At 42.2% G+C, this 9,716-nt stretch overlaps 1 long non-coding RNA gene across 1 annotated transcript; it reads right to left on the reverse strand.

Moving 5' to 3' along the window:
- Positions 1–1,953: 1,953 nt before the first annotated feature.
- Positions 1,954–8,723, reverse strand: LOC115079082. The gene is made up of 3 exons (XR_003853188.1): positions 8,471–8,723; positions 7,975–8,005; positions 1,954–2,207 (listed from the first exon to the last, which is right to left on the reverse strand). It is a non-coding gene; the product is annotated as an uncharacterized LOC115079082 (long non-coding RNA).
- Positions 8,724–9,716: the final 993 nt, after the last annotated feature.

The raw sequence follows: 9,716 nt of genomic DNA on the forward strand, positions 1-9,716 counted from the left end.
CACTGCAGCCCTGACCCACTGCATAAAGGGCAGCCATGGGAATTAAATAACGTCTTAATATGCAATGCTGTACGTGTCGCATTCCGTCAATTTGGGATTTAAGGCTTCCTTGCAAGGATCAGAGGCCGCTGGTCATGTTTACTTCAGTTAAAACATGGCAACCCTTTTGCAAATTATTTTGAAAAGTTTGTAGTACACTGCTGTATCTCTACCGTGAACTTATGAGCAAAGGTGTCCCTAAACCTTTTGGCACCTGGGGTGTATACTTCTTTGGCACCTCCCCCCCCCCCCCCCCCCCCCCCCCCCCAATATACAATTTTAAACTTTCCTAAAAATTGATAAAATATTTCAGTAACAGCAAACACATCATATAACACTCAATAATTACTAATAAGGGTTTTAAAAATCTCCTGCTCTCCATATCTGTCATCCTGAGATTGTTATAGATTGGTGGCATGGATACACACACACACACACGCGCGCACACACACACACACATTATGCTCTCTCTCTCTCTCTCATACACACACATACATGCTTGGTGAGAGACAGAGGGAGCATGTCTGTGTGTGTGTGACACACACACACACATTCTCTATACCTCTCTCTCACAGACATGCTTCCTCCATCTCTCTCTCTCGAGCGCACACACACGCTTCCTCTGTCTCTCTCTCATGCACACATGTAGACGAAAACTGAACTGGAAACCAGAAGCCTGATTCTGCATGAATTGCAACAATGGAAATGCAGAAAATCACTATTCCTCAAAACAATACAATCAAGAAATATAAATCAATCAGAATAATAAAACCATACTAAAAAATATACATTTCAAAACAGCTGATGAACAGAATAATATTCAATAATTAGAAGCTTCTGTACAAATTTTTAAACATTTCCTAAACATCCATAAAATATTTCAAAACAGCAGGTATCCAATAACACCCATTAATTAAAACTAATAAGTATTTTAAAATCTCTCACTCTCCATACCTGTCATCCTGAGATAGTCGTGAAATGGGGGTACACACACACACACTATGCTCCCTCTGTCTCTCACGCAGTGGTGACGTTTCTGAAGGCACAGCAGTGTGCCCTGGCCCACTGGATAGGAAACATTGCTTTAGAAGACACAGCTAGGCATCGCAGCTTCAGCTCCCATTTCCCAGCTTCCACGTCGTTCTTTTCAGCAGCAGAGCATCAGAAGGCATGTACCAAAATACCACTTCCTATTAATTTTCAACAACAGATTTATTTATTTGATACAATAACAGGGAATTAGTTTAAAAAACAAACAAACAAAAAAGGTTAAAAACCTATATAACCATATAGTAATAAATAGATTGACTGTAGTCTCTGGAGGATCACTGACAATAGATTAAAAGTACTTTAGATTAGTTTGAACATCCCTACTCCCTTAGATATTTTAAATTGCTAACAACTGAACACAATTAAGAAGCAGACAGAATTCCAGCAGTGAGCGGGTCGGGGCACTCACTCTTTTGCACTGAGTGCCTCGTGTATGGTTATCTACCAGGGGGTGAGAGATGCACACATATAACCTTTCAGAGAATGAGGTCCCACCTCTGGAGCTAGGGTACCCGGGGCTGGAGTTGGTTTGGGGGGGGGGGGGGGTGATGAGGCTGCGCTGGGGCTGACGGGAGGGGCTTGGCCTAATTTGGTAGGCTGTGCTGGGACCGGGGTGGGGGGAACGGGGAAGTGCAGGCTGTGATGGGGGGTGGGGGGGCGCGCTGAGTAAGGGTCCTTTGGGAAATTTCCATGGGTGTCAGCTAGTCCCAATATAAACCCTGCACCTCAAGCTCTACAATATCCTGTGTTCCTAGAAACTATCCCAACAAAGGGTGCAGAGCAGAACTGAACACTTCCCCATACCACTCACCGTAGAAAAACAATATTCAACTGGCAACGTGGAAGGTTACCTTTTTCTAAGTCCCAGTATGGTCTGTAATTAGATGTCATTTGAGGAGATGTCAGATTCTTCCAGAAAGAGCTCAGGTTTCAGTGCTGCATTGCCTATGTGACTTCCTCAGACCTGCATTGTTATTTGTGTGCTCCTGGTCACCAGCATGTTTATTAATCCATCGTTTTCTTCTCAGTATGATGCTATTTTTTCCAGTCTTAGGAAAACTTTTCTAGGAAGCTTCATCCTGCCATCTTGGCTACAGAAGGTCACTGCAGTAGTTGGCCTGTATGTGAAAAAAAATTGTGAGAATCCTGGAGGTGACAATAATGGATTCTGGATGTGAGAGTCATACAGGAAGGCAAATACTATCCTTACCATGGAGAAAGGGAATAAAGAAAGTAAAAGATAAGAAGAAAGTAAGGTTCAGACAGAAACAATATTAAAAACTCTTACTCATCAAAAAAACAAACAAACCCAAAAACAAAACATAGACATCTAAGTTGTAAAATGCTGAAAGTTTAATAATCATACATTTTCCTGACAAGAAAATCAAAAACCAATAGAAAAAAAAAAAGCAATCCAACCTCACTGACTGTATACAAATGGACATTCAATCAGGATACCACATCACCCCCCAAAAATTATTTCTCCAGAAACAAATAAATAGCAATATCCTAGATGAAAAATATAGAAAAATTAGGTTTCCTAGATAAGACTTTATGAGGTCCATATTCAAAAGCCATTTAGATGGAAATGTTATCTGTCAAATTGGCACTTTCAGCTATTTATCCAGCTAAATTGTAGCCCGATAACTAGCTATCTCACTAGAATTTATCTGGAGAAGTTGGGGGTGTTGTGGGGAGGAGCAGAGTAAGCAAGATAACTCATTCAGCTAACTCTGTTGCCGCTGACCTGTCCTAAAGTTAGCTAGATAAACTTAACTGTCTAGTGGATATCAGCAGAGTGACCACGCCCCTGACTAATACCATGCTAGTTAGCTGAAATTAGCGCCTACCCAAAGGTAGGTGTTAATTTCTGCCAGTGCCGGGGAAGTGCACAGAAAAGCAGGCAAAACGCCGGCAAAATGCTCAGTTTTGCCGGCGTCCAGTTTCCGAACCCGTGGCTGTCAGCAGGCTCGAGAACCGGCGCCGGCAAAATTGAGCGACGCCGCTCCTGTCAAAAAAGAGGTGCTAGGGAGCGCCTCTTTTTACCGCCGGCCCTAATTAAAATAAATTAAAATACTGTATCGTGTGCACAGGAGAGTGGGCGCTCGGCCACGATTTTACTGTATCGGCCCGTTTGTCGGGGGAGTTTCTGTGAATGTAGGGTACTGCAGAACACAAGGTGCAGGTTTTATATTGGGATTCTATCCTTTCCTGTAAAGACCCCAGCTCTTTATTGACTGGTGCTATTGAATAATTTCTGTGGTAGTTTTACTGAATGGTTGAAACTGGCCAGGAGTTTCTTTATTGCATAGAAGGTCATTCTGTCTAGAGATGTCATTGACAAAACATGCCCAGGCCCTTGTGACAATGGTGCAAAGTGTTTGCAGTGGTGGCTCCTGCTCTGAGTGAGAGTTTCCTGCCTCTGCATGGACAATTTGGTAAGAGGGCAGGAGTGGAAAGAGCTATTGGGAACGCTGCTGGGGTTGAAATAACTGGGTGGTTTCCATGTCACAGGTCAGGATGGCTCTCTGATCACAGCTGCATGGGAAAGTAGAACAGAGATAATGTAAAACTGAATATTTAAAAGTGTGATGCACAATTGAATGCTTTTTACAGGATCCTTCTGAGGGAAGATGGGGGTGGGGGAACTGTTGATTGTGATTGAGTTGATTAAATGTCAAAATCTCAGGGGGCAGGAAGGGGATGGCTTATGGGCCTGTGCCCTGGATCTTTTAGGTACCTAGCAATGTCTCTGAAGCTAGTTATCAAAATGAAATAATGCCATCAAACTGTGTCTTTGTATGCAGAGATAAAAATAAGGATTTTAGTGCACAGAAAATGTGTACACAAGTGGGAAAAAATGTGCAGACAAATTATCACTTTTCCATGGAATCCCATGCTAGGCATTAGCTATTCTCCACTGCAGGGGGATGTGTTAAAGCCCTAGAGTGTTAACACATGTTTTCATAATGCTGGGAATGTAACTGCTGGGTCAGAGGTGGTGTTAGTTTCTGGTCCTGTGTCAGTGTGGTCCCAGACCTGGAGTTCCTGCGTGTGGGGGTCCTGCACTTGGGCACCAGGTCTAGGGTGGACCACTGCTCCTGGGAACCCCAGATCCAGGACTATGTTGGCATAGTACCATAGAACAACATTAGGCCCAGAAATATGAGTGAGCGTTACTCTGCCCCTGACCCAGCAGGTAATTTCCAAGTTGAAAAAAAAAATGGGCTGAGCATTGGGGTAACTGAAGCCAGGACTCTGAGACAGAGAGTCTGTTTCAGGACCTTTGAGTTAGAGCTGCAGAGTTGGTATATGGGCAACTGTCTATCTTTATGTAAGCTCTTTGGGGACGGGACTTAATAATATTACAATTGTCCCTATTGTGCAGCACTCACTGTATGTACAGTTGCCTGTTGCCCTGTGCTGCGAGAACACTTGGCCAGGCAGGAGCTGCATGACAGCAGTGTGACAGCAGGATGGTGAGCCTTATGCAATGAACCAGAAAAGTCTGAGGCAATTGCAATATTTGAACACACAGCAAACATTGCACAGTGTTCCCCAAAGAACTTATGTACCGATAGACATTTGTTCATAGATGCTATAACTTGCTCAATGTGCTTCTGTAAATGAGCAAGAAATTATAAATAAAAACCCCAACAATTCAGCATTAAAAAAAATGCCTTAGCTAAAGAACTTACATAATGATAAAGGGTCGCATATACAATATTGAGGTGCATAGTGATACACTTGTGCTAATAAATGCTTCCCCTGCCTACAGTGCCTAGTGCACCTTTTCAGTTTTATGTGAACAAATGTTTTTGTGCATAAAACATGATTTATATATTTCTTTAAGTATTAATTTTTTGCCTATATCAAAATCAGCAACAAACACAGGTAGATGGATCGGTGTAAAACAAGTTTTATTGAAGCTTGCCCGACTCTGGCCGAGTTTCGCTCAGAGAGCTGCCTCAGGGGTTTTCAAGCCACTTCAATTGGCTCAAACATCGCGTGACAAAGTCAGAAATGATTGAAACAGCTGGCTTTTTTCAAAAATTATATTGATCAAATACTTTTAAAAACAATGTTTTAAAAGTATTGGTATTGCATACCCACTTGCCGTTCAGCTTAGGTTAACCCTGAGGCAGCTCTCTGAGCGAAACTCGGCCAGAGTCGGGCAAGCTTCAATAAAACTTGTTTTACACCGATCCATCTACCTGTGTTTGTTGCTGACATCCATCTGGATCGATTACCGGTTTGTTTCTTGGACCACCCCTATATCAAAATCATGCTAAGTGAAGTACAGTAAATAAAATTAAAACAATCAAACATAACAAACATATTACAAACACAAAATATTAAAATTCAATAACTAAAATAATTCCTCATTACATTTACATGAACTTTTCTTCAAATAGAAGGGTCTTAAGGTGTTTCTGAAACAGCTTCACATCATCACTCTCTCTCATATAATTTGGCAAAGCGTTCCAACGTTCTGGTCCAAAGATGGAAAAGGCACAGTGCCTTGTGCTAACAAGATGGGCTAATTAAAAAAAAATGGATGTAATAACAGATTTTTTTGACTGCATTGTAAAGTTCAATAAGGAAACAAGAACCTTACATTTCACTAGTTCTTTAATAGGCAGCCAGTGAAGGTCTAGCAACACTGGTGAAATATGCTCACTTTACCGTCTGCCTGGAATTAGCAGGCAGAGGAATTCTGCAATATATGTAGAGATTTTAAATTTGAATTAGCAGACCAAAATAAAGTGAATTATAGTAATCCATGCAGGTTAAAACATAAGCCTGCAGGACAGTACGGAAATCTATTGGATCAAGGATATATTTTACATGCTGTTCAACAAGTGCAACTTAAAATAGCCCACTCAAAGGACATGCTGTAGCTGGGGCTTAAAAGATAACATAGAATCAAATAAAATACCTAAATTACGTACCACATCTTTAAAAGGAATCGTTTTATCTAAAATAGAAGAAAGATTTTGATCTTTCAAAAATGTCTTTGACCTAAAAAAGCAAACAGCCTCTGTCTTCTTAGAATTTAGCATCGCCTGATTAGTGTACATCCAGTGATATATCTACTAGATAAATGAAGCTTGACTGACGTGCCGCAAATGCGCAGTAGAGAGCAACTCTACCGCGCATGCGCGGGCAGCATGTCAGTCAGAACTTGCCTGTAACAAAAATGGCGAGGAGCAAGAGCAGTAGCGGCGGCGCGCGAGGGAGGGAGGGACCTCCCCCGGAGATCTTCCGTCTACGCCATCCGAAGGGGTTGTGAATGAGCTGAGAGGGGAGGGGATTGAGAGAGGGGGAGGGAGGAGAGAGTGACTGGGGGGAGGGGAGGAGAGAGTGAGGGGATGGGGGGAGGTGGGAGGGAGACTAGAGGGTGAGGAAGAATGAGGGGTAAGGAAATGCAGAAAAAAAAATGTTAATGTAGCCCATTGTTACGGGCTTAATGGCTAGTCTATATATATTTTAGAACTTGTACTTTAGAGAGAGTGGCGGATAAACTGTCTCTAATGGGAAAAAACAACTAGACGTCATCTGCGTACATCCGAAATTCTATATCAAGCAAGTCTAAAAGAAAACATAACGGACACACGTAAATATTAAAAAGAGTAGCTGACAAAAGTGACCCCTTCTGTTTACTAGATGGCATTTCATACCAATCTGAGGAGCCATTTTTAAAGCAAATCTGCTGAGATTGTGAATCTAAATATGATGAGAACCAGACTAAAACATTTTCTTGTATACCTAGTTTTAAGAGAAATTATATTCTATATGCAAACAAAATTATGTGTACATATATTTTCTGTGCATAAAATGTAATTTATGTACATCACATTTTAGCACAACAAGATTTGTGCCCTCATTCGATGCTGTTAGCTTACTGCAGGGGTAGGAAATTCCTGTTCATGAGTGCCACAATCAGGCTGGATTTTTAGGATATCCCTAATGAATATAGGAGGTATATTTACATGACTGCCTTCATTGTAATCAAATAAAATCTATCTCCTGCATATTCATTAGGGATGTGCAGAGGGACGCCATACGTTGCATTCGGGATTCGTATTCGTCGGGGGGCAGATACTTTGCATTTGGCAAGGGGGCCCCCAGATATGTTTATCCGTTAATTCCTATTCGTTTCCCCGCTAAAATTAAATTAACTACAACCCCCCACCCTCCTGACCCCCCCCCAAGACTTACCAAAATTCCCTGGTGGTCCAGCTGGGGGTCCGGGAGCCATCCCCTGCACTCAAACCCTCGGCTGCCGGTTCCAAAATGGCGCTGATAGCCTTTGACCTACTATGTCACAGGGGCTACCGGTGCCATTGGTCAGCCCCTGTCACATGGCCATCGGCACCATCTTGTGCTCCTACCATGTGACAGGGGCTGACCAATGGCACCGGTAGCCCCTGTGACATAGTAAGGGCAAAGGCTATCGGCGCCATTTTGATTATTGGCAGCCAACGGTCGGAGTGCAGGAGATCGCTCCGGGACCCCCGCTGGACCACCAGGGACTTTTGGCAAGTTGGGGGACCCTTCTGACCCCCACAAGACTTGCCAAAAGTCCAGCGGGGGTCCGGGAGCGACTTCCTGCACTCCGGCCGTCGGATGCCAGTATTCAAAATGGCACCGATCGTGAGAGCAAAGGCGACAAAGGGACAGACAAAGGGACAGACAACACTGAAAGTGAGCAGTGTGCACAAAGACAAAAGAAAAAAAAAGATACTTGCCATAAGAAGGATTCTGTTTATAGAAGAGGTTGAAAAAGAGAACAATACCTACAATTTAATTTCTTATGATACAGATCTGAAAGTTGAACACAGAGTAAAGTAAAGCTGAACACACAGAAAAAAAAATACTTACCTGACTTGGAGATGAATCCAGCAGAAGGCTCCTGTAAACAAAAGAGTAGAATTGTTAATACTGTTTTAGCACTGCTACTGTAAAAGAACATTTGGAAATATATTTACAATTTCTAATTGTTGTCTAATTGTTTATGGTTAATGAAAGTTTTTGAAGTATTATTCCAAAGGAACATGCTAAAGCCCTTGAATACTTGTATTGTTTATGACAAGATTACTTCTAATCCTTTTCTTTTTGGTAAAAAAAAAACTTGCTAACCTTGTTCATCAGGAATTATTTCTAAAGTACTCCAGGTAACATCTTCCCTCAGAAGGTTTACCGTAGCTTTCTCCCTGCTTCCCCTCCTTACCCCTGGGAGATTTTGCTGGGTGGGTTCTGTGGAGGAGACCCAGTAGGGAAGAAGGCATCAGACAGAACCCTGTGAGGTTCTGTCTAGAGGCCTTGCAGCACAGCAACCTTTAACACCTCCCCAGCCTGTGAGGTACTGCAAGCTTACAGGCCTTGTAGTAGTCATGATTCCTTCTTGTGCAGGACTTCCTGTTATTACCACAAACTCATGCTGCTGCAGGGCCTGTGAATGAGTGCTGGCTCACAGGCCTCATGGTAACTTCCATTACTAATGCTGCTGCTGGCGGTGCCTGAAGAGAAACTGCTATTTAAGGCACTTGGGAACCCAACTGAAGATTTCGTGACTCCATTTGGGATCTTGACCCCCAGTTTGGGAAGCCGTGCCTTGGTTCTTCTTGTCATTCTTATTGAATCTAATATTTTACTGGCAGTCCTATAGTTTTCTTCTTCCTTCTTCCTGGGTTCTGACTGTTTACTTAAGTCAATTATTTACTTGTTTAATTAAAATGCTCTTTATATTGGAAACATCCTGAAGTTCATTAACTCTGTTTACTTGTAGAAAGCAGAAACCTCTTGGTGCAAAATGATATGAATGCATTCTGTCTCATGCAATAAGACCTGCAGATTTGTGCAGAGCCTTCTGTTATATACCAGCAACAATCTATGGCAATTCACAATTAAATGTATATAGTGAGATGGGGAGGGGTGGGAGTGGGGTAGCTATTATAGCTCACTGTAAGTGGGTTATTGAGCAATTATTTTTACAGCCTATCTTGGAATGTGAATCTGTGGTGCTTGCATTAGGGAGAAGGGAGAGTGTGGGGATTTTAGTGTATTCTTCACCAGGGTTTAGTTTGAGGAGGGTGGAAGATGTTATTGAATTTATAGGGGAGGTGGCATTATATTTTATAAATTTGATTATCGTGGGAGATTTTAATTTACATATGGGAGGATCTTGCCTGTAGTCTGGTGAAAAGATTTTGGGATGCTTTAGCTACATTTGATTTGTTACAACTGGTCGAGTTCCCCACTCATAAAGGGAGACGCACACTGGACCTGCCAAATTTGGTAAATGTAGAAAGGATGATTGTAAAGGGGTAGAATAAGTTATTTGGTTTGACCATAAAGTAATTATTTTTTTTGTTTTGTATGGGGGAGGATTTGGTTGAGGGAGGGTAAGGGTACTGGGAGGAGGAGTTAAAGGTGATAGATTCAGATTGTTGTTCTTGGTGGGAATTGGGGTTAATCAAGGAATTTGTTCAAAGATGGAATTCTTCAATGGAAAAAATATTGAATGATGTAGATCTGATTAAAACCGGAGGAAAGAAAATGAAAGCCTCTGCCTCCTGATTTTCTCTGGAGCTGTGGAGGGGATTGTAGAGAGGTTGGGAGGA

This window comes from Rhinatrema bivittatum, chromosome 17 (assembly GCF_901001135.1).
Source record: "Rhinatrema bivittatum chromosome 17, aRhiBiv1.1, whole genome shotgun sequence".
Lineage (NCBI taxonomy): Eukaryota > Metazoa > Chordata > Amphibia > Gymnophiona > Rhinatrematidae > Rhinatrema > Rhinatrema bivittatum.